Genomic DNA, 27008 nt, shown 5'->3' on the forward strand with positions numbered 1-27008 from the left:
AACATCCTGAATGGTTGGATAAGGCGGATGTGGAAAGGATGTTTCCACTTGTGGGTCATTCCTGAACTAGAGGGAACTGCTTTAAAATTGGGTTCACCCTTTCAGGACAGCGATGATGATATTTGTTTCCTATCAGAGGGTTGTGCAAGTTTGGAACTCTCTGCCCCAGAAGGTGGGCTCACTGAGTATTTTTAAGACACAAGTTGATAGATCCTTGTTAAGGGACGTTGGGGGAAGATGGAACACAAATCACTAACAGATCAGGCCTGGTCTAATTGAATGGTTGGGCAGGCTCGAGGGGCCGAATGGTCACCTTCTGCTTCTCTCTCACATGATCCAAGGAATGAGATCTTTGTTTAAAATTAATTTACTGGGATGTAGGTGCCACTGGCTGTGGGCAGCATTTATTACCCAGAGGGCAGATAAGAGTCAACCACATTGCTGTGGATCAGGAGTCACATGTAGGCCAGACCAGGTAAGGATGGCAGCTTCCTTCCGTAAAGGACATCGGTGATCCAGATGGGTTTTTCCTGACATTCGAGAATAATTTCATCAATAGACTCATAATTGTAGATGCTTATTAAATTCAAGTTCCATGTCTGCCGTGGTGGGATTCGAATCAGGGACCCCAGAATATTCGCTGTGTCTCTGCATTAACAGTTCAGCAATGATAGCATGAGGCTGTTACCGAGCTACAAAGGGTGGAAACCAAAACCTTGATCAAATAGTTAGAATTAAGGAGTGTTGAAGGGAATGGGGGTAAAGAATTACCAAGTTTAGATTCAAGGCAACTGAAACTAAAGCCACCAACAGGGAGAGAGATTAAAACAAGAAACTCACATGCAGCTGGAATTGGATAAGTGCAGATACCTCAGGGAGGTGAGGAACTACGCAGGGAGGACAGGGTGAAGTCACGGGTAGATTTAAAAGCAGTGAACCAAATTTTGAAAATATCTATCTGAACATAATGTAGATCAGGTTAAAACTGAGGTAGGTGTCTGACACAACTTGCTGCAAGGACACAGACAGCAGAATCTGAGGTGATCATGAGGTAATGGAGGTAGAATGTGGGACACGAGCTGGGACTGTATTGGAATAGTCATGGTGAGAGGGAACAAATGCTGGATGGAGGGATTCAGCAGCTGGTGGACTGACGCTCAGGTGAGCCATCGGAAACGGAGCAAGTGACCACCATCTAATAGGGCAGAGAAACTGATCCTTCAGCCTGACACTGACTGACCACGTGGCTGTCAGTGACTCCAACACAAGTGAATGGAAACATTGCTCAGAGCCTGTTTCTGTAACATACAACACAACCAGGAAATGGAAAGTGAATAATGAGCTGAAAACAAAGCCACTGCTCTGTTAGAGTGAAAATCATTCAATGTTCAGTTACTGAACATTATTGATTCACAGAATATTCTAACCTGCAGAATCACAGTAAAAGGGGAAAGTAAACAATATTCTTGGCAAAGACATAATGAAACAACTGCTTGTATAAAAACAGCACAGAACAAAGGGGCTGAATCCTCCACAAACTGACAAACACAGGTACCATCAGATTTATAGATAGAGATTGGAATTCGTTAGAAAAACCCTTCCCTGCTAATGGTGTGTGGTAGAAACCATTCTCAGTGTGATCTGTCACTGAAAATAGTCTCTGTTTCCTTTCAGAAAAGGAGGTGTGTCGCTCACTTACAGACTGACTTACAGACAAAGGAAACCTGATCAGGGACTCGCAGGTTAATTAAGCTATTAGTGACAGTCCATTGCACACAACAAGAGCTTAGACCATAACAGATTCCAGTGAAACCAACAATGCAATGAAAAAGGTGAATTAGTTTTTATAATCATACAACCTCTCTCAATCAAATAATCGCGGTCAACTTCCAAACATTTTAAAACTATTAATATCAATGTATACATATTTATTTCCTCCGTTCCTCGGCTAATTTCCCTAATTTCCTCCAAAAATATATCTAATTATTCTCTTCAAAGTATATTTTAAATGGTCAATTCATAATCGCAATTCATTTCCAATTATTCTTAGAGCAAAACAACTTGCAAACTAAAATAGTGTTCATGTCAATAATGACACTGGAAACTTTGTTATGTAGTTCAACCATATTTCCAAATATTGTTTTGGTTCATTATTGCAGTGAAGCTAAAATTAAAGTCTATTTATTTTCTCTGATATCCTTCCATTACTTTATTCCCTAATAACAATGCCCATGGTGTAATGGGTGACAAGCATTAAAATAAAATCGAATTTTCAATGCAAGAACTGGTACAAATGATCACATATTATTCAGTTCATTCACTGTCGTTGATGTTAAGAGTTATTTTCACTGTATGATCATGTTAAATTCACTTAAATAATCACAGTACAATTCTCACTTCTGTAGATATGTAAAGTGATTGTCAAGTTATAAATATTTCAAGTAAAACCAAATTCACATTTTGTTCTGTTTTCTTCCAGGAATGATGGAATGTGTTACATTATTATGAGAAACAGGAACAAGTGAAAGTGGTGACTCTCAGACGTGACGCCTTAAAGCTAAAGGGCCAGGTAGTAGTTACAGTGGGGGATGTACCTAGTGCCCTGCTCTCCTTAAAAGGCAGTGAGAATGGTGACACTGGCAGGAACGGGTTAGATGACAAAGCGCCCACGTATGGACAGAGGGACGGCAATGGGTGGGATGAGCCACCACCCTGTCAGGCCCAGAAGGCCGTGTCCATGGCACCTCTGGGCATCAAAGCTCAACTTGGACAGACAGGAGGGAGCAACAAAGGGAACTGACAGAAACGAAACCTGAACCGTTTACCTGACTGAACAACAGGTATTGGTGAATGAACACCCAGCCTGATAGAGAAATGGTATTAATGGGCCTTATTGAGACAATATGGATGAATTACTTGAGGTACACAGTCTCACCAAAGATGGTGTCAGCCAAGATCTCTCAGGCCAAGATGTCCTGAAGTGTACAGCAGAACCTGTCCCTGCAATGAGAGGGTGGAGGTGTGAGCCGGTAACCCCCAGTGCACAGCCGATCAGTGGCTCCAGGCATTTACAGATATTACAGGGACACACTGGGGAGGGGACAGGCTGAATGGGCTAAAATAACTTTGGTGCCTCAGGGAACCAAGGCTAATATCAAGAATCATACAGAGAGGAAGCCTGAGGTGTGGAAGGACCACGGGGGATTACCAAACCCCAACCTGTGATGATGAAATAGGTTTGATGTATTTAAAAGATGACATGGGACCCTATTTAACTGTAATTATAAACATGGGACTCCCAGTGGGAGATAATTCTAACCACATTCTGAATTGGGCCATGAGAGCTGAGGCAAACGCAGAAACACAGAGGAATAGCTACAGTACAGGGAGGGTAATCAGACCCACAATGTTACAAGAGAAGCAGGAAAGGGCACATAGCCAAGGAACGTAGGCAGAGAGAGGGAGATAGATGTTCACATTGTGTGTGGCTTGTGTTCACGTAGGCACATGCATATCCCATGAATATTCATTGATGCTCTGTTTGGGAACCAGCAGAACATAATATTACCTCAGGAGCATTTATATCAGTTACCAATATGAATTTGCCCCTCACCCCTCAATCACTAAAATAAAAGCCGTTGGAGAGGGAATCGAGGAAGCGAGATGAAATAAACCTTTCCCGACGCAGATCACGGATATGGCAAAATATATTCAGACATGGGAGTGTGAAACTGAGGAAGGGACCATTCTGGGAGTTGCCAGTTTAGAACAGTTAGGAGCAACTTTTGATGTAGAGACCTGAACTGTAATATGGGAACAACTTGACCAGGCCCGGAACAGGAAGAAAAGGAGAGGGGACATCTCCACAGTAGTTACCTTGCAGGGAGACTGGAACAGTCAGGGAATCTGGGGAGTTATAGCTAGGACCCAAACAGCAGTGTGGGTAACTCAAACAGGAATGTGGGTTATTATCTATGGATCCTGTAAAGATCGAGGGCCCTCTCACCCTCCACACAAACAGGATCCCATTAAAGCTGGGCTGAGGAGGCAATAATTGTAACAGTAACAGATTGAGAGAAGCAGAAAATAGTCAGACCGACAGTATCCCAGACTAATTCACTGAATCCAGATGGCTCATCCCACCTCACTATTGATTATACCTCCCTCAGTAAATCCGCCATTAAAGAGTATCCTACAGTTGCGAACCACACCACTGTATTTAATGGATTGAAATCGCAACAGGATATAGTCTCAGCCCTTGATATTGTGAATGCGTTCTGGTACATAATGGCAGAATAAGCTGATGTTTACTGTCGAAGGAAAACAGTACACCTGGATCTAGTTACCTCAGGGATCCCATAATATTCCATTATATCCCACCGATGTATGGCTGATGGAGTTAGTCTATTTAATCTTACCAACATCTCATTACCTCAGTTGGTGAGAAAGAACATATCCAAATATTAAACATAGTATTGTGTCAGTTCAGGCAGGCCGGGCTTAAAATTAACCCACAGAGAGTGCAACTGGGAAGGTAGGTAGAGACGTACCTGGGACATCATATTAGGGAGATCAAATCAGGAAGGCAGAGGGGATAATCCCAGTGGAACGAAAGACCATGATTTAAAAACTATTCACCTGCACATCGCGAAGGGGTAAGGCAAACCTTAGATTGTTTAATTATTGGAGGAATTTTGTGGAGAATTATCCAGAAATGGCAGAACCATCACAAGCCCTGACAGAAACACTGACATTAGCCAGGGGTCAGGGAGTCAGCATATACACAGACAGTCAGCATGCCTTTGGTATTGTTCATGACCATGTGTTGGTCGGGCTCGGTGAGGTACATCACCTTGTCTGGGGGCCACATAGAGCATGAAGAACCGGTAAGAGAGTTAGTGGAAGCAGCTAACTTTCCCAGTGAAGCGGCAATAATGAAGATTAGAACTCACAGGAAAGTAGAATCCTCACACCAGCGGGGCAGTGAGTATGTGGCTAAGGCGGGCGAAATACTGACTGAAAGAGTGCAGACATTTGAGGAGATGGCAGTGGCAGTAGCTGCAGAAGTGAGAGAGGAAGGTTTAAAGATATTCCCAGAAACAGTCCCACAACAGAAAGAGGAATGGGAAAAGGGTGGGGCAGTAATAGGACACGACAGAGTCTGGACTATCCAGCAGTGCCATCAGACTGTAAAAGACAAACATTATTAAAAACATATCATGGGTCAGCCCATATTGGGCAGGATACAATGCAATCTCAGATGCTCCACTACAGGGAGAGGCCTGGAACAGGGAGAGATATAGCAGCTTTTTGTTGAAGGGGTGTAGTCTTGTACACACTATATGAGCCAGGGAAAACAATCAGGATAAAATGGAGGCAGCAGCAGGGACGCAGGGGCCCATGGGAACAATTGCAGATGGATTTTACGCCCACCCTCAACACAATCCCAGGGAAGGAGATCCTGCAGGGTCTTAATAAACAGGTTTACTCAGTGGGTGGAAGCATTTCCCTACAGATTCTGACCAAGGGACACATGTTACAGGGAACATAGTTAAACAGCTCTGTGGCCTGTTTGGTACTGAACAGAAATCCCATCACCCATACCACGGCCAGAGCTCAGGTACAGCAGAAGGAATGAAGCAGACACTGAAAGCTAGTCTGACTAAGCCCTTGACAGAGGCAGGCAGGGATGGGTTAGAGTACTCCGTAATGAAACTGACGTCAACCCCAGCAAAGGGAATGGGGCAGTCCCCCTTTGAATTAGTGACCGGACGGACTATGCAGATACCACAGGGTGTGGTATTGGGAGTGCCCGAGATGTGCAATGGCAAGGATAGGGTTAAACAATTCTTGAAAGTACTGGCAAAGCAACTACATGAGCTGAGAGGGAAAGTTGCAGAGGGACAGAGAATCAGAGACTGGGAAAGGGAGCACAGAAATATCCGAGCTGACATTCCAAACCCAGGAGATCGGGTCGGGGGAAAATATTACCGGAACGCATGAAGGGAACCCAGCTGTACTTGGCTGGGGGAGCCACAGAGTTCTCGAGAGGGAACTATCCCATCATGCCTCAGTAAGGAGCGCTGAATAAAGGTCACGTGTGCTGCTAAACTCAGGCTCCTCTTTGATACTTCTCCCAGCAACAGTTGTGCAGAGACATGTTGCCGGCTGGAGGTCTGTGGCCAGTGCTGTTCCACAAGGGTCAGAGCTGGGACATCTGTTGTTTGCAACATATATTAGTGTAAACAACTTAATTAGCAAGTTTGTAGATGGTACAATTGATGAAGCTGTGAACAGTGAAGAATGTTGTCAAAGGACACAGCAAGAAAGATCAGTTCGAAGGTTATACGGAGAAATTATGGATAGATCTGATTTGGACAAATGTGTGGTGATGCATTTTGGGAGGCACATTGCATGAGGAATGTATGCACAAAACGGAAGGGCCCTGAGCAGCATTGGTTACAGAGGGATCTTCAGGTGCAAGTTCACATCTCCCTGAAACTGGTGAAGGAGGTGGATGGCAGGCTTGCCCTCTTCTGTCAGGGGACTGAATATAAAACTGTCATTAGGCCAACTTTGTGGTATTGTGAGCCGTTTTGATCACCGCATAAGGAGGATGTGGAGGCTTTGGAGAGGTTGAAAACAGGTTTACCAGGATGTTGTCTGAATTGGGAACGGTTGGAAAGACTTGGATTGCTGTCACTAGAAAGTCAGTGGCTGCGGGGTGACCCAAGAGGCACAGACAGAGTGAATAATCTGAATCTTTTGCCAAGGTGGAAACGACAAATTCTCGAGGCCATAGATTTAAGGGAAGAGGGGGCACGTTTAAAGGAAATGAAAACCAAAACAACTGCAGATGCTGTAAACCAGAAACAAAAACATTTTCGGGAAAAGTTCAGCAGGTCTAGCAGCACCTGTGAAGAGAAATCAGCGATAACGTATCTGAGGAAGGGTGACCAGATCCTAATTATTAACTGATTTTTCTTCACAGATGCTGCATGACCTGCTGAACATTTCCAACAACATCTGAACAAGTTTAAAGGAAGTTGTGTCAGGCAAGTTTCTTATGCAGAAGGTGGTCAGTGACTAGAATGTATTTGCCTGAGAGATGGTAAAAGCAGAAACAATCACAATGTTTAAGAGGCATTTGGGCTGACACATAAGCGGGCATGGGTTGGCAGGGATATGGATCATATACAGGCAGATGGAATTAGTTTGGAATGGCATCATGGTCCACACAGACATGGTGGGCCGATTATTCCGGTACTGTACTGTTTTGTTTTCCAGGGGGGGAGAATGTGTGGAGGGAGAGATAATATTTTGAGTAGAATATGTCTCTTCTTTAGAACACACAGTAAGTTGACAATTTTGAGAGAAGCAATGTAGAAAGGGAATATATGTTTGAATGGCACAGACACAGGGAGTAGGACAGCAGGAATGGGGGACAATGTGTACAAATCATTAAAGGAGAGAGAACATAAAGTGTTTTGAGTAAACGTAATGGATACTGGGCTTCATTAATAGAGCGAATGATAACAAACTCATGGAAAAGATGCTGACCATTGACAAAGCTCTAGTTAGGTCTCAGTCAATCATTGCATCCAATTCTGGTCACCAGATTCCTGGTCAGGGTGAGAAAGTTAAAATACCACAGAGGGACCTGTTCCATACTTTGCTTTCTTTCAGGATGCATTGGCGACTCAAAGGTTAAACATTCTCCTGCCAAAGGTCTTACTGCTGTATTGTCAGAGTACAAGGCCTGTACAAGACTGAGAGCCCTGGGCACAACCCTATTAAACTGCCTCCCGCTCCCATTGTCTTACCTCCCCTCCATATTAGCATATGTAAGTGAATCCCCCATTTACTGAAGGAAGAACCCTTCTGCCTTAATCTCTTCCCATCAACACATAATCATGAACAATACGATAATCAGTTTCTGTAATCCATCACACGTTATCACAGGACATCGCCATTCATCAAGATTTGTAAGGTCATAATTACCTACTTTAAACTATATAATGACAATCGCCCATGTGGCTGATATGCCTTTGCCTAATTCCTATTAAATATACTGTCTCTGTGGGTAAGGCAGAGATTCGTGAAGAAGAGTCTCTGCAAGTAGACACTCGGCTACTTTAGAGACACTTTGAAACTATCGCCAGCTGTCCGATAATAAAGCTACTGCTGTTGTGCAGAAAACTTGTCTCGTCTGGATTTGTGGAACAGAATAGGCATCAACAAGGAAGGATATGAGTGATCTTCAGAGTGTGGAGTACAGACTTACTGGAGTAGTTCACTGATGAAGAAAATGCAATCACTGAATTGATTTGAAGAAATTGCGATTTTCTTTGAAGTAAACAAGTTGAATATATTCTTGATAAGGCTGTATAAGATTATAACACCTAGATATAGCAGACAAAAATATCTGTATTCGATAGGTGATGGCACAACAATTAAGATCAGATGTAAAGTTTTGAGAAAGTGAGAGATGAGCAAGTGTTTCTGCTGACTGTATTGGCTGGAAATATGCAGAACATGCTGCCTATTACGGTGGTGCAAGCAGAGAAGATGAATGATTGATAAAAACAATTATATCAGGTCTGAGGGAAATAAAATCTCAGAGTTTGGGGGACGGATGGGGAATGAGCATGTTCGATTCTGCTACAGAGTGCCAGCTTGGATTTGATGGGCCTCTCTGTGCTATAATGCATTTTATTTGGACCTACGTAACTTGATCTGGTCACCGATTAAATTGTCATTGAGGTAAATCTGCTCAGTGTTCCTACTCAGACCAATACAAGCTGTCCCTCCACAGCAGGAGATAATGTTTACTGCTTTATACTGGGTTCTGCGAGGGGGGAGGGGGAGCGGTGGGTGGGGTGGTGCTAACGGTGTGTATAACAGTCTGCCAGCATTTATCTGAAATGAAAACACTAGTGCAGCCACACTAGGGACAGACTCTGGAAATGTGGGGAATGCCAGAAGGAAATTCTTTACCCATTCCCACCTGGAAACGAGCTAATCCAGACAGTCTGGGGAGAAGCTGTTCACCTGCTCTGTGTGTGTGTGTTGGACGAGGGAGATCCAGTAGATGTAGTGTACCTGGACTTCCAGAAAGCTTTTGATAAAGTCCCACACAGGAGGTTAGTGGGTAAAATTAGGGCGCATGGTATTGGGGGCAAAGTACTAGATTGGATTGAAAATTGGTTGGCTAATAGGAAACAAAGGGTAGTGATAAACGGCTCTATTTCGGAATGGCAGGCAGTGACCAGTGGGGTACCGCAGGGATCCGTGCTGGGACCGCAGCTTTTTACAATATATGTTAATGATACAGAAGATGGTATCAGCAATAACATTAGCACATTTACTGATGATACAAAGCTGGGTGGCAGGGTGAAATGTGATGAGGATGTTAGGAGATTACAGGGTGACCCGGACAAGATAAGTGAGTGGGCAGGTGCATGGCAGATCCAGTTTACTGTGAATAAATGTATGGCTATCCACTTTGGTGGCAAGAACAGGAAGGCAGACTACTACCTTAATGGAATCAATTTATGTAAAGGGGCAGTACAGAGAGATCTGGGTGTTCTTGTACACCAGTCAATGAAGGCAAGCATGCAGGTACAGCAGGTAGTGAAGAAGGCTAATAGCATGCTGGCCTTCATAACAAGAGGAATTGAGTATAGAAGCAAAGAGGTGCTTCTGCAGCTGTACAGGGCCCTGGTGAGACCACACCTGGAGTACTGTGTGCAGTTCTGGTCTCCAAATTTGAGAAAAGACATTCTGGCGATTGAGGGAGTGCAGCGTAGGTTCACGAGGTCAATTCCTGGAATGGCGGGATTACCTTACACAGAAAGCGACTGGTCTTGTATACCCTTCAGTTTCGAAGACTGAGAGGCGATCTGATTGAGACGTATAAGATTATGAAAGGATTGGACACTCTGGTAGTAGGAAACATATTTCCACTGATGGGTGAGTGCCGAACCAGAGGACACAGCTTAAAAATACGGGGTAGACCATTTAGGACAGAGGTCAGGAGAAACTTCTTCACCCAGAGAGTGGTGGCTGTGTGGAATGCTCTGCCACAGAGGGCAGTGGAGGCCCACTCTCTGGATTCATTTAAGAAAGAGTTGGATAGAGCTCTCAAAGATAGTGGAATCAAGGGTTATGGAGATAAGGCAGGAACAGGATACTGATTAGGAATGATCAGCCATTATTATATTGAATGGCGGTGCAGGCTCGAAGGGCTGAATGGCCTACTCCTGCACCTATTGTCTATTGTCTATTGTATGTGTGTATCAGATGGACAGGTCAGTCAGTGTCTGAGTGCTTTCCCAAATCCCTGATCCCAAATCTGCCTCCCCCTCAATCTCAGGTGCCTCACCACTCACTGGGTCATGGAGAAACTCTGCCGTTACAATGAGAACTGCCTTTGCTGTCAGCTCTCGTCATTCTTCTGCCTAATCCCCACTTCTCTTCATTAAGTCCCAGCTGCCTCTAGTCCACTCACATGGACATGTTGAAGAGCATGACAGGAGAAAGGATTGAAACCGAGAGTTCAATAGCCAGAATGAAAGATGAAGAAGGAAATAAACCAGGTTTGTGGATCTCCGGGGATGCAGAATCCAGGCTGAGCCCTTTGTGGGCATTCCCGCAGTAATACGAGACAGCATTCCATGATGAGAGCTAAACCCGGGAGGCAGGAGAGGGAGCCACTGAACATGAGCAGGTTTAGCTCAAACACAGGAGCTTTGTTCAGTTAGTAACAGTGTGTTAGACATGGATGTTAAGCGAACAGTGAGGGGGAATGTTACCACAAGCTGCAGATGGACAACTTTCATTGGAACAGGAGGAGGCCATTCAGCCCCTCAACCCTGCTCTGCCATTCAGGATTATCATGGCTGATTTGTGGCCTAACTTGCAATTTTCAAAACCCTCCAAACTCATTAATAAACTGCTCTGCAACAGACAAGATCAATATTGAAAAACTAACCATCTGCAAATGCTGGGAAATCAGGAACAAAAACAGAAATTGCTGGAAAAAGTCAGCAGATCTGGCAACATCTGTGGAGAGTGAACCTTTGGGTCCAGTGACTGGTCAGGTGACCAGCTGCAGCTGACCATTCAGCCTTTTCTGTAACACTCTCTGAACAGGTTCTGGTGCGAGGGGAATGAGATTGTCAATAACAACTGAGAAAATAGGAGGACGTGCTCAATCAGACTAAAACCCATTTTGGTCTTGCACTTTTAATTCAACTGCAAAAATTATTCATTATTATTTCTGAAATATGATAATAGACCAGAAAACAACTCTTCATGTCATTGGGTCTGGGAAACTGTTTATCCTGACCTGGTCCAACCGACGTGTGAATCCAGACCCTGAATAATGTGGTTGACTCTGAACCATCTCCTGGGCAGTTAGAATGGATGACAAATGCTGCCCCAGTAAGTGATGCCGTGATCCCATGAACAAACAAAACAAATCCAATCGCTGTGGTTACTTGTGAACTCGCTGGTGTTTCATCAAGCTGGATATCTGAGTGAACTGCTTCCCACACTCAGAGCAAGTGAATGGCCTCTCCCCAGTGTGTATTCACTGGAGTACAGTGAGGCTGGATGGTGTACTGAACCCAGTCCCAAAGTGAGAGCTCCTGAATGGTCTCGTACTGGTCTCCTGTGACCGGGAGAGATATTCACCATCCCAGAGGACACTGGGTAAAGGTACCTCCAAGAGGGGTCTCGTGAGAGTAGATCAGGACAAACTGTTCACATTCAGGAAATAATCAATAATGAGGAGGCACCGATGTAAAGGGATTGATAAAAGAAGTACATGTGACATGAGACAAAATGTTTTCATGCAGAGAAAGTTTATGGTCAGGAATGCACTGCCAAAGAGTGTGGTGGAGCCAGGTACAATGAAGAGGATAGAATTGAACAGTCATTGGAAGGGGATGAATGGGAATGTTTATGGGGTAAAGGTAAAGAATGGCATTTGGTGAGGTGATCCTTTGGAGAGCTGATGAGCCAATCAGCCTCTTTTTGTCCTTCTGTGAACATTTCATTCTGAGCCCTCTAAGGAAATATCAGAGCAGGGATTGTGAAGAGGTCAGATTGATTGATAGTCTCTGTGAACAAAAGTGAGACACCTATACAGAAAGACTTTGGGATGGATTGAATCAAATGTTATAAATTTGCATGGCCCCCAACAGTACAGCCACTACAAATGGGAGTGATCAAGAGAGTGGAAAAAGAGCAGCAAATCCATCTTAAACATTGATGCAGCTAAAGGGGATGCTGGGTAAAGATACCACAGTTAGTGCTGACTTCATTCCAGACACACCACCTTCCTGTATCTGTCCTATCGAGCTCTTGAAGAATTTTGTTCATTTCAAGTGTTTCATTTTAGATACTCCAGAGAAGACAGTTTCATGCTCTTCAATCTCTCCTGCCAGGTCAACACTGTTGTCAGAATTCAAATCACTGGTGTGTGTAACTGGCTGCTTCATGTACTGGAACTGGCAATTGAGACTGTAAGGTTACTGTATAAAATATCTTCAATTGTATTGCCAGATTGCCAGAAGCATGAGGGGCTTTAAGAAAAAAACACAACTTACGGGCATTGAGTGTCAGAGCACTTCCTGTTGTGGGGGCATCCTGTTTAGATACAAACTATTGATAATTGTTAGAATTGACTTACATTAGCTCTATAGAAGTGGTCAGAACATTATAACGGTCATTGGAGAAGCTAACAAATTTCCCATGGGTTAAAACTTGTAAATGATAGAATAGGTATGGGTTCTTTTGGTAAATTGCGCAAAGTCATTCAAAATGGTCCTAATTTACTTTCAGAAACAAGTGAGAGAAAGGCACATTACTGTGTTCATTGCATTAGTCCAAAATTAGAAGTTCAGGAGAACTGACGGGAGAGCTGGTGTTGGGAGCTGTGATAATGATAGGGAAAACCTTGTTTTACACAGAGAGAGAGCTCCCAGATGGGAAACTCAGCTTTAACATCATATCAACTGCAGAGTCGTCCAATTGCATAGGTCCAGATCCTTATCGGTAATATGGAAGGAGAACGCAGCATTCTCAGCCCAGACAAATCATTCCCATGTTTTGCATATGGTCGAATATTTAACCGGTCATTTGATCTGGGAAGACACCATTATGACGGGACCAGGGCGAGGGTACGCAAAAGTGGGGATTGTGGGAAGGAATTTACCTACCTCTCCCAGTGGACAGTCACTGACACAGTCACACTGCGGAGAGGCCGCTCACCTGCCTCACATATGGGAAAGGGTTTACTCGATCTTACAATCTGCTGAGACACCAGAGATGGCACAGTGAATTTAGATCCTGCACCTGCTCCATGTGTGTGAAAGGATTCATTCAAATCTCCCATCTGCAGAGACATCAGTGCATTCCCATCGGGGAGAGGCCATTCACCTGCTCAGTGTGTGGGAAAGGATTTACGCAGTGACCTGCTTGAACACCAGCGAGCTCACTCTGGGGAAAGGTCATTCACTTGCTCTCAGTGTGGGGGGAGAATCACTCAAATGCAACACCTGCTGAGACCCCTGTGAGCCCACACAGGGGAGAGATCGTTCAGATGGTCAGTGTATGAGGGGGGATTCAGTGATTCATCCCACCCCCGAGACCCCAGCGAGCCCACACAGGGGGAGAGGCCATTCATATGGTCAGTGTGTGAGAGAGGATTCAGTTATTCATCCTGTCACCTGAGACCCAAGCGGGTTCACACTGGGTAGGAGCTGTTTACCACTCTGTGTGACAAAGGTTTTGTTGAGTCTTCAACACGACTGAGAGCCCAGTGAGTGGTCACAGGGAAGTGGTCACCCACCTGCTCCGTGTGGGGTAGAGTTCACACATCACTGCAGGACTCTGATTCTGGAATTACTGTCCATCAGAATCAACACAGGACCTTGTATATGGCGACACTGTTGGAGTTTTGATGTTGTGGTTGTTCATCACATTAACTGGGCTGGAGTTGACTGAATTTATTTGCCATTTTCTGAACCTCAGGCTGTCTCTCTGTGCAGTTCGTCTCCACAAACAGCAATGTGACAATAAGCAATGATAATCTGTTTTGATTTAAATTATGATCACAGCACTGCTGCTTCACAGCACCACGTACAAGGTTGGAGTCCAGCCTTGGTCAATGTCGCGTTGCCACATTCTCCCCATGATAGTGTGGGTCCCCTCCAGGTGCTTCCTCCCACAGTCCAAAGATATGCAGGTTAGGTGGACCAGTCGTGCTAAATTGTCCACAGTGTCCAGGAATGTGCAGACGAGGTGGATCAGCCATGGGAAATGCACTGTTGCAGGGAAGGAGTGCTCTGGCTGGGATGTCCTTCGGATGGTCGGTGGGATTTGATGGGCCAATGCTCTGCTTCCACACTGTCGGGATTCTATTCTATGATTGAGGATAAAGGCTACACAGCAGGGTGTCCTTGGTGAAGGAGCATGTGCTGTGTATCAATGCTCTCGATGCCTTGAGATAGAGGTGGGCACCGCAGGGGATACAATGCTTTATCTCCACCGCTGCCCCCTCCATACAACTCTACTTTGATTTAGTCCCTTCTCACTTTGTCACTTATAATGGTTTGCTTGGCCCGTAATGGGCTTTGTTTGGAAATATTCAATTGGTTACACAAATGATTGGTTACTGCTGGTGATGATATGTCTAGATTAGAGTGGTGCTGGAAAAGAACAGCAAGTTAGGCAGAATCCAAGGAGTAGGAAAAGCAACGTTTTGGTAAAAGCCCTTTTCCTGCACCACTCTAATCTAGGCTCTGGCTTCCAGCATCTGCGGCCCTCACTTTTGCGCTGCTGGTGATTATGTTAACCAAAAGCAAAATGGCGTAATGATGATTTTGATGGTGGGAAAGTCACTGTGATAACATTTCTGGGTCGGAGAAATGGGGAAAAAGAACGCTGCACAGCTCACAGAACGAGAACTGAAAAGCAGTTAAATCAAACCAAAGGTTCAGACAGGGAGGGAATATTTTCCCGGAGTTTGAGTAGCTGGAAATTGATGGGGTCCGGGAATAGACAGGATTTTGTTTTACAGAGGTTGAAAGTTTTAAAACTGTTATATTCAGATAGTTTAATTTATTTTCTTTAATTTTACTTGCTGTGCAAAAAAAACTTTTACAACATTTTAAAATCAAAATTTACAAACCTTGTGTTAAAGTTAAATGTTAAATAAAATCCATCAAACCATCCCTCACTGAAAAAGATGTGGAAGTGCAATCCCCTGGAGAATCCCTGCCTACTCCTTCCTACCCGGGCTCCATGGCTATATACATACCTGGAAGATAGCAGCAGGAGGAGACCATTCAGCCTTTCAATCCTGCTCCACCATTCAATGGGAAACAGCTGACCATCCAGCTCAGTCTCCTGTTCCTGCTGTGTTCCAATCCCCTTTCATGACTTTACCTCGAAGACCTATATCGAAGTCCTCCTTTGGCTTCACTGCCTTTTGTTCCAGTGACGTTGCTGTGTTACTGTGTGGGTGTAGGCAGGAGTAATGTGATGGTGCTGCCTCCTGGAGTATGTACTCAGCCTCCCTCATCATCCTGCAGTAACATCAACTGGGTTTTAGCAACTAGAGATAGAAACCGTTTCCAGGATATGGGCATCACTGGCTCAGCCAGTATTTATTCCCCATCTCTAGTTACCCTTGAGAAGATGGTAGTGAGCTGCTGTCTTGAACCATTCACAGTCCATTTGGCGCAGATATACCGACAATGCTGGGAGGGAGAGTGTTGCAGGATTTTGGCCGAGTGATTCTCTATCTTTGGTTCTTCAAATGCTGGTTAACTTAATCATGATCTGCACATGATTTTGACATTTCAGTCAGCAACTCTTCACCATCTAGCACCCTGTTTAAAGGAATATGTACAGGTTAGAAATTCAGAACAGACAATTCTAGTTTCTCTGGAATGTGTTTTTCCCCTTTCTTCCCTCAAAGCTGTAACCCTCCAGCCCACTTACTCTCTCCCACCATTCTGACTCTGCTACCCCCTAATGTACACCCTCCACATTCTCATAGCATTACTGATAAAAAGATCCATGCCACCAATTCCCGTCCCTGGTTAGACTCTGCACCCTTTCTTGGTTCACTTCCTTTCCCTTCAGTTGCTGCAAGTCAATAATGTAACAGCAGAATGGAACAATAGGAAACAGAAAGGGAGGTGGCAGATCCTCGACAGAAGAGGAACCTTCAGTCTGGGAGAATGGGTTACATCCTTCTTTGTTTCTCACAGTTGATTCCCACCATTACAATGAATTGGGGATGGAGAGTGGTCCTACATGGGTGTAGTGACACTTTGACCCCCCAACTGATCAATACTATGAGCAGATGCATTCCTCCTCCAGCCAATCACAGTGTGAAATACTTTCCGCAAAGTATACTTACCCAAAGTACATGCTCCAAAACCCACCCATTTTCTGTACATGTTCAGTGCCAGGGTTCCCCACACACGTGTGGTCCCTGCCTCAGGGCTTGTGGGAGTTGTAGTCCCCATGAAGCCACTGGAGCCCTGTCTCTGGGAAGTGATTGAAAAGTGTAGGCTGGAGGGTTGTGTGTAGGATCCCCATTCAGACACACAGAACATATGGTCTGTCATTGGGTTTTACTGAGAAATCTGCTTCCACAACCTGATTTTCTGATGTAAGGAATATAGATTCAGCCAACTGGGGCGTGGGGTGGTTAATAGGAGGAGCAGACTTTAAGCAGAGGTGGCTCAATTGTTAGCATTGCTGACTCACAGCGTCAGGGACCTGGATTTGATTCCAGCCTTAGGCGACTGTGTGGAGTTTACACGTTCTCCCCGTGTCTGTGCAAGTTTCCTCTGCGTGCTCCAGTTTCATTTCTCAGTCCAAAGATGTGCAGGTTAAGTGGATTGGCTATGCTAAATTCCCACAGTGTCCATGCCTGTGCAGGGTAAGCCATTAACCATGGGAAATACAGGGAATGGGTGAGTCTGAATGGGATGTTCATTATAGGGATGGTGTGGACTCCATGGACGAATACCCCATTTCTGCACGGTAGGGATTCTATTCTATTCTCATGAAGAAGAATGTACTGATCTCAATGTGCTGTGAATCTGGGGAATTCCTTATTCAAAGTGCAGTGGATGCCAGGACAATGAGCAAATTTACTGAAGAGATACAGATGTTAAATTTGCAATGAGATGAAGGGTGAGAGAGAGGAGGTGGGAAAATCCAGCTGAGACCGAGGTGATCTCAATCATCACGGTATTAAATGGTGGAGCTGGTTCAAAGGGCTGCATTGCCTCTCCTGGGCCCAGGGCTTATCTTCTTACAGTAATAACTGGAAAGCTGAATCCAAAACTCACCACCTTCACCAAAGGAGATTTTCGGAAAAAGCAGGATAGTCAGGTGGATCAGGTGTAGATAGTGAGGAAGCATGTGGGAGATAATGATTTTGCAATTTTAAACTGAGGTAAGTTAAAAATCACAACAACAGGTTATAGTCCAGCAGGTTTAATTGGATCATGATGAAGGAGCGACGCTCCGAAATCTAGTGTGCTTCCAATTAAACCTGAAGGACAAGAACCTGGCGTTGTGATTTTTAAAATTTTGTACACCCCAGTCCAACACCGGCATCTCCAAATCATGTGAACGGAGGGGAGACAGTGATGTATGGTTTTAGACTGTGTAGTACATTCACACCGTCCAGAATACTCTGTTGTGAATATCTATCCTGTACTTTATTACAAAGCCAAGGTGTCTGACAATGAAAACCAAAACACCCAGGTAACATCGCCTCACCTCATAATCTGATAAAAAGTCTTGTGTTGAGTATGATTGAATTTAGAATACAGTTGGAAAGCAGGAAGATTACATCCAATCCCAAGATCCTGTGCTTAAACAAAGGAGACTACAACAGGATGAGGCAGGAGTTGGCTAATGTAGACTGGTAGCAAAGACTTTAGGGTGGGACAGTTGACAGACAGTGGAGGAATATCAAAGACTTTTTCAAACTGCTCAGCAAAAGTATATATCAGTGAAAAGGAAGGACTGTAGGAAAAGGAGTAATCTGCCATGGGTGGCTAAGGAAATAAGGGAGTATATCATATTGAAATAGAAAGCATACAAATTGGCAAAGACCAAGGAGAAACTAGGAGATTAGAAAAACTTTAAAGATCAACAGAAAGCTAGATGGGATTGAGTAGCTATCCAAGGGCCAGAATAGCAGTTTACACTGCTAGAGGGGAACCTATTATGTGGGAAACATATGGCCTCTGTAATTGTTTAGGCACTTAACTGTTACCATAGAGATAATCCTGATCAAGTTCAAACTCACAGCACACTTCAAAAGCTTATAGTCCAACAGGTTTATTTGATGGTACAACTTGGTGATGTGTGGTTTTTAAACTTTGCCCACCCGGCTCCAACACCAGTTCTTCAACATCATAGAACATAGAACATAGAAGAATACAGCGCAGTACAGGCCCTTCGGCCCTCGATGTTGCGCCGATCCAAGCCCACCTAACCTACACTAGCCCACTATCCTCCATATGCCTATCCAATGCCCGCTTAAATGCCCATAATGAGGGAGAGTCCACCACTGCTACTGGCAGGGCATTCCATGAACTCACGACTCGCTGAGTAAAGAACCTACCCCTAACATCTGTCCGAAACCTACCTCCCCTTAATTTAAAGTTATGCCCCCTTGTAATAGCTGACTCCATATGAGGAAAAAGATTCTCACTGTCGACCCTATCTAAACCCCTAATCATCTTATACACCTCTATCAAGTCACCCCTAAACCTTCTTTTCTCCAATGAAAACAACCCCAAGTGCCTCAGCCTTTCCTCATACGATCAGAATCCTGACAGACAGCCTCACTGAAACTGAAGTGCCTGTCAGATACCTGACTGAGCCACTGGGCCCTGGGGGAGGGGCATGTGATTTAACCACAAAGTGCTGAGCTGAACTCTACTTTTTAACTGCCGTTGCCATGGAGATAATACTGAGAGACAGCCTCCATTCGAACCCACAAACCACAAAGGTATAAGAATGGGAGCGGCACATCGGACAGGCGGGGAGTTACCTGATGCTGCCTGGGGGTGTTTTGCATGTACACTATCCAGGTAACTGCCATGTCTCATCAATAAAGACTCAAAGAAGACCTCTCAGAGTTCTGTACCTAGTTATTCCTATCCAGCAGGGTTCAGGAATATGAGTACACAGCAGTCAGTCTTCACAGTGGAGGATACGAAGAACATGCCAGTAATTGATAAGGAGACTGAGGAAGGTGAGGACCAAGAAACAACCATCATCACGAAAGCGTTAGAGCTGGGCAAGCTAATGGAGCGAAAGGTAGACAAGTCTCCTTACTCAGATGAAATCCATCCCAGGGTGCTACCAGAGATAGCAGGAGAAATAGTAAATATACTTGGAGTCAGAGCATCCTATAGCAGAGGCTGGCCCTTTGGCCCAAACTGGCCTATGCCGATCAGAATGTCCATCCGCACTAACCCCGTTTCCCTGCACTTGGCCCATCTGCTTCTGACCCTTCGCTATCCATGTATTTGTCCAAATGTCTTTTACATTTTGTTAATGTATCCACCTCAACCACTTCCACTGGCAGCTCAGTCAATATACATACCACCCTCTGTGTAAAACTGTTGCCCCTCAGGTTCCCTTTCATTCTTTCTCCTATAACCTTAAACTGATGCCCTCCAGTCCTTGATTCCCTGGGGAAAAGACTGAGTGCATTCACCTTACCCAGGCCTGCATGGTCTTATAGACTCCTAGAAAAAATCACCCCCCCCCCCCGCCTCTGTTTCCTCTGCTCTAAATAAAACAAATCCTCGCTTGTCCAACCTCTTCCTGTAACTCAGACACTTGAGCCCTGGCAAAAATCCTTGTAAATTTCTGCTGCACTTTTTACAGTTTAATAACTGAATCCTACATTACATTCATCACATTTCCAGTATTTCCCCACGGCGCTGGAACCGACGTGACAACGCCAATGGATTACAAGCCATGATCGATAATTAACTCCTTCACAACAATCCCGTTTTCATCGTTTGTTCCATGGTGCAGGTATCCTGGTCTCTTTCTGGTTGCATGGTTAATTAAAACCTTGTCCTCATACAAAACAAATCTGCAACTTAATTGTTCCTGGGACATGTGTCATGTTTTTTAGACTTTTGTAAACAAATGAAATCTCTCTCCATAGTCACCACGCTAACATGGACTTGGCTGCGTCTCGGTATTTTTTTCCAGTCACAGTGATATTTGAAATATTCGCCCACGGACAGAATACACACCTTTCCTTCCACATGAAAAGGCCAATGATATCCAGATCGGCACGGATCAAGTAACCATCAAAACTGAACATGAAGTTCAATTTGAATTTCTCATCCGCAAATCCGCCATTTCAGTACCGTACAGAGAAAACAATATACTACCGTTAATACCGGATGGATCTTTATAAGACAATGATAGTATTAAATTGTAGTTTCCTTGTTGCCCCAAAGCTTTAAATCTCAGTCTCGCAATTTCTCTCTCTTGTTAACTGAAGACCAAACCAATCTCCTCACTCCTTTTCTCCACACCCAGTTCTCACACTCTCTCTCTCCTCTCCTTGAATTCAGCTTCCTAGCTCCTGCCTGCAGACTAAGAACAAAAAAAAAGGGTGGCACGATGGCACTGCTGCCCCACAGCACTAGGGACCCAGGTTCGATTCCAGCTTTGGGTGACTGTCTGTGTGGAGTTTGCACATTCTCTCCGTGTCTGCGTGGGTTTCCTCCCGGTGCTCCGGTTTCCTTCCACAATCCAAAGACGCGCAGGTCAGGTGAATCGGCCATGGGAAATGGGTCTGGGTGGGTTACTCTTCCGACGGTCGGTGTGGGCCGAAGGGCCTGTTTCCACACTGTAGGAAATCTAATCTAATCAAGTCTATTACTCTGACTCAGAGACTCCTGGGTGTTGGTGAATCCTTCTCCCACCTCCCAGGGTTTCCTTCCTGGTCAGACTAAAATTGATTTTTTTCCCCAATCTGGAATCTCTTATTTATTTTCCCCACACCGACCCTCTGATAAGAACCATCCTGCACACACTGGCTAAATCATATCTGGTTGAACTAAAATGAACCAAATTAGAACTTTAATTGCAGGCCCATCCTTGTTCCTTTCCATAACATTCCTGAATCTTCACACGAGTTCTGATAACTTTCTTCAAAATGCTCCCCCCACTGATACGCCGACCACTTGTCATGATACCAGGGCTGGGACCATTCCCCTGGGTCCTGTTCTCAGAGGGAGGAAGGGAGGGAGCAGCCAATGACAGATTAATCCCACACATCCACAGCCTCCCTCCCTGACACTGACCCGTACTGCACATACGCCAACAATTGGCCAGCACTGCGCCCGTGCACTGGTTGCCCCTCCTACAGGAGCCTGGGTGACTGACAGCAGCTGCTGCCCAATAGGGTGGAAGAGGCGGGGATGGAGGACTGGGCCAATGGGATTGTGAACAATGAATGAATGTTGAGGACACTCGGGGATGGACAGGTCAGTGAGGGACAGGAGTAGTGCAGCAGCAGGAGGGGATCCTGGACAAACTGAGCAATGTGAGAGTCTGACAGGAGGGAAACTACAGGAAGGTTCTGTTTGGAGGCTCAGGCAGGGACAGTTGGGAGCTTGGGCATGTTTTCCAATCAGCCTCTTCAAAGATGCTGTTACTCAACTTTGAACCCAAATCTCGTGGTTCAGAGGTAAGGACACTACCACCATTTCCTGGTGGGATAGTGGAATGACGGGAAGATTTTCTCAGTCTCACTCACATGGAAAGTCCATGAGCTCCTCCCACTTACTGTCTACGGTGGGGATAGAGGAGACAGAGCAGACGGAAGGGACTGCCTTTCAAAAGGAACTAACCGGCATTGGTGTTATTAACAAAATTCAATACACAGTCACTGACACAAAGCTGGTGTACATGAACTTTATCCAGAATATTAACAGCTATAATTGGATGACGCAGACCCCAATGTACAGTTAAGTCGTGGATATTAATAACTGCTTTGTGTGTGAGAAATCACCTCTCATGAACATGAGTCAGTTTTTCGAAAGAAGTAACAAAGATGATTGATGAGGACAAAGCGGTGGAAATGATCTACATGGACTTCAGTAAGGTGTTCAACAAGGTTCCCCATGGTTGACTGGTTAGCAAGGTTAGATCTCATGGAAGATAGAGAGAACTAGCCATTTGGATACAAAACTGGCTCAAAGGTAGAAGACAGAGGGTGGTGGTGGAAGGTTGCTTTTCAGATTGGAGAACTGTGACCAGTGGGGTGTCACAAAGGATTGGTGCTGGATCCACTAATTTTCATAATTTATATAAATGATTTGGATGTGAATATAGGAAGTAATGTTAGTAAGATGACACCAAAATTGGAGGTGTAGTGGACAGTGAAGAGGATTATCTCAGATTACAACAGGATCTTGATCTGATGGATGAACGTGCTGAGGACTGGCAGATGGAGTTTAATTTAGATAAATGTGAGGTGCTGCATTTTGGAAAAGCAAATATTAGCAGGATGTTTACACTTAATGGTAATGTCCTCGGGAGTGCTCCTGAACAAAGAGACCTTGGAATGCAGGTTCATGGCTCCTTGAAAGCAATCGCAGGTAGATAGGATAGTGAAGAAGGTGTTTAGTATGTTTCCTTTATTGGTCAGAACATTGAGGAGAGGAGTTAGGAGGTCATATTGCAGCTGTACAGGACATTGGTTAGGTCACTCTTGGAATATTGCGTTCAATTCTTGTCTCCTTCCTATCAAAACAATATTGCGAAACTTGAAAGGGTTCAGAAAAAATTACAAGCATGTTGCCAGGGTTGGAGGATTTGAGCTACAGGGAGAGGCTGAATACACTGTTTTCCCTGGAGCATAAGAGTCTGATGGGTAACCTTATAGAGGTTTATAAAATCAGTAGGGGCATGGATAGGGTAAATACACAAGGTCTTTTCCCTGTGGTGGGGAGGAGGCACGATGGGTGTGGGAGACGTAGGCGGGGGGGAGAAACCAAGAGGCTAGGGAGACAGTTATTTTATACTTCTGCAACACAACCCTGTTCCTGTTTTCTCCCTGTCCCATTCAATCCGTCTGAAGGGCTCAGAACAAGTGCACAGTCCCTGGAAAGTAGAGCTTCAGGTTGGTCAAGTGCTGAAGGTTGCATTTGGGGCGCTGACCTTTATTGGTCGGTGCACTTATCAATAAATGGACCTGGGTTCAATTCCACTGTCCTGGATTCATGTCTGTGGCCACAGACACGCCTGTCTCTGACCCTGACTATAGCTCTGCCATTCTCCTTCCTCCAGTTCTATGCAGCGGACCTATCTGTGGCGTCATGAACCTGCCTGTTGCTGATTTCCCCTGAGAGGCCACCCCACCTGTTCCCCCGTTGTAGAATCCCAGGCGATACACAATATCTGTTTGAGAAGGGGAACGATCACTGGGGAGTCCTGCATTTCCTTCCTAAGCCTTCTACTTGATCTGATGGTCACACATTCCCTTTCTGCCTGTGTGGAACCCTCACCTGCAGTGTGACAAACTCACTAACCGTGCTGTCCATAACATTCTCAGTATTGCTCCACAGTGAGTCCACTCTCAGCTCCAGGTCTGAAAAACAGTTTCTCAGTAGCTACAGATGGGCACACTGCCTGCACACATTGCCGTCATGGACACTGGAAGCGTCCCTTATGTCCCACATTGTGCAAGAGGAGCACACCACGGGTCTGAGGTCTCCTGTAACAACATCTCACCTCATTCATCTAGTTACTCCCATTAAGAGAATTTAAATGAGTGAGCAACCTTCCTTCACTTCAAACATGCCCATTATAATTTTAAAAATCTTTACTTAAGCTGATATGTCGTACTTTTAAAAACTTAATTACTCTGCAGGTATCACTGACAAGTTGGCTATTCCCACTGGGACTGTGAATTTCTGAACGGCCTGAACTAAAACTGAGTTTCAGCTTCACCTTCTCCCTGTATCACATCAGTCTGTTTACACACATCTCCAGAACACTCTCATTGAGCCAAGCAGCCCTCATAGTGCAGCCCTGTCATTTTCATTGTCTGCTCATACCGACATTGCCCTCAGCCTCCTGTACTGTTCCAATGCATCTCAATGGGAGCTCAGGGACAGCAGCTCACCTTTGTAAGCCCAGAGTCAACATGGACCTCAGCAGTTTCTGAATGAACAGACAGTTGTCAGAAGCTGGAACATTCCACCTGAAAAGGTACTACAATTTGAGTCCAAAAGGATTTTCAATGGGAAGTTTGCAGGTAATTGAAAATATGAAGTTTACAGCTTAACATAATGAAGTGGGTGATTGGGTCTAAATCTGAGAGTACTTACAAAGAGACAAGGTGTAATTTGGATAAATCTGTGCTCCCTCTCAGGCCAATATCTCCTTCCTCTGCTGCAGGGCCCAGAACAGAGCACACACCCAAAGGGTGATACAACCACGAATTTGTACATCTTTCTGCTTAACAAAAATATTGGAGTTATCTTCCCACAAACAAAACAGACAAACCTTTCTCCTTCCACAGTTAAATGCCTATGATATTCAGATCCTGATGACTCCATTGACTGTAAAAACTTGCTTTTGAGATCACAGCCTCAATTATTCTGATTTAATATCCTATGAAATGAATTCACAAAACAAAACGCACAGTCAGTACAGGAAGAATATAAAGACATACCAAGAAAAAAGTATGTGCATGATGTGTAAATGCCTCTCTTCAAGTTACACGCCGCTCCCCCCCCCCCCCCCCCCCATCCTAGGAAGGGGACATGCACATGCGCCTCACTGTACCTTACCTCCAATAAAAATGGCGGCCATATCTCAGGACCTTTCACCGCCTGAGAGCCGCAGCCATTTTCCCATCTGCTGCAAACGCGAGATTAAGAGTTTCTAATTCAGACTTACGAACCGCACAGAGTGTAATTAAAACTTCCCAAATTGACTCATTATCTCCCTCTTACCAAGGCCACTCTTCCCTTCCCTGTTTGCGTCTCCCACATTCAACAATGGCCGAGTCACGTGGCACTGCATCGGCTGAGTTACTGGTGACGTGTCATCCCATTGGCCACGCCCCTTATTCACTCCCATTGTTTGGATGACCAGCTGGTTCCACTTCATCCACCAGTCCTGCCACCTTTTCCTATTGGTCCGAAGCTGCCATCAATCAGCTGGAGCCCATTGTGAGGTCAGTGGTGGGATCCTCCTCCTGTCTGAATATGACCCAGAAGGTATATGGATGGTGTCAATCAGGAACAACAAGCAGAAGGTGCTGGGAAAGCTCAGCAGGTCTGGCAGCACCTGGGAACAGAAATCTGTCCAGTGGCCCTTCCTCAGAACCGATGGGAGCTGGAAAAATTAGAATCCTGACAGTGTGGCCCAAAAGTTCCACAGCGTCCCTTCGAAGGGTATCCCACACAGACCCATTCCTCTACCCTATTAATGTATATCTTTCCTGACTAATGCACCTAACCTACACATTCCTGAACATTATGGGAAATTTAGCTTGGCCAATTCAACTAACCTGCAGATCTTTGGCCTGCAAGAGATAGGTGTTAAAGAGTAAATAATAGGCAGGGACAGAACCCAAAGAGAGACTGGAACATTTGGAAAGACAAAGGACTGGATTACGACCTGGCTGGGGGGGGGGGGGGGATGCATAGCTGTTAATGGAGGGGACAAGAACCTGTGTCTGGCAGCATCTCAGCGGGGGTGGCGGAAATGGCGACTGTTGATCTGCGTTCTGCTGCAAAAACAGACCCCGAGCTTCCAGCTGCCTGCCACTTTAATACACGAGCCTATTCCCTGGCCAACATCTCTGTCTCATGCTTACTGCAGTGTTCCAGTGAGGCCAGAACATACCAAATGGCCCCGTATTTCAAGGACTGCAATTACCCCTCCCATGTGATCAATATCATCCACTATATCTCCTCCACTTCCTGCACCTCTGCCTTTGAAACCCACACCTCCAACTGCAGCAAGGACAGAACACCCCCCCCCCCCCCCGCCCAAGTCCTTACCTTCCACCCAGGTGCAACACATCATCCTCTCCCATTTCCACCACCTACAATCAGACCGCACCACCAGATTCTTAAGGAGTTTGACAGAATAAATACTGATGTGTCTGAGGGTAAATACTGAGCGGGGTGTCTGAAACCAGATTCTGAGCCAGTCACAGAATCAAGGGTTCTGTTTCGGATTCATCAAGTTTTAGGCAACACAGACACGGGGAAGGGGTTTCAGTAGCAATGGAGCTGGGGTGAGGAGGAGACAAGCAACGTTTAAGAGATTGGAATTCCTGGTGTTTGGGAATGTGTAGATGTCTGATCAGAAGGTCACCTTGTGTCAGATATAACTGCAATACTGTGAAGAGTGTAGTTATGCTGCATAGTTCCCAGTGAGAGAGAGAGGCCCAGCAGTAAGGGAAAGGAATTTGTCAGGCAACGGGTTTAACCACTGCGATGTTTGATTGGAGGAAACTGCACCTAACTGAGTAGTGGGAATGTGGTAAGCAGTTTGATAACTGAGTAACAGTGGAGTAATGGAGAGGGTTGATGCGGAGGGAGAGCTGGGCATCGTCAGTGTACATGTGAAACCCAACATGGTGCTTATGCACAATGTCATCTCATGGCAGTCTGTATGTGAGAGACAGAAGGGAACAAGGACACCAAATGCAAGGAATTCAGAAAGGAAAGGGAGAGTGGAGATGGAACAGGATTTTGGGAGAGAAGGACATAACCAGAAAAGACAGAACAAGGAACAATATCTGTGAATCGGTGAGGGGGACTGATGAGGAGGAGGAGGAAAGAAAGTTGGAAAGTCTATAGTTTAGTGAAATTAGGGTAAAGGGTCAAGATGAGCTCTGATAAGGCTTGACAAGAGACTTGAAGAAGATGTAAGTTTAGGACAAAAACCAGGAA

The sequence above is a fragment of the Chiloscyllium plagiosum genome, unplaced genomic scaffold, assembly GCF_037043375.1.
Source record: "Chiloscyllium plagiosum isolate Xiang-an unplaced genomic scaffold, Cpla_swu_hap1 HiC_scaffold_14, whole genome shotgun sequence".
Lineage (NCBI taxonomy): Eukaryota > Metazoa > Chordata > Chondrichthyes > Orectolobiformes > Hemiscylliidae > Chiloscyllium > Chiloscyllium plagiosum.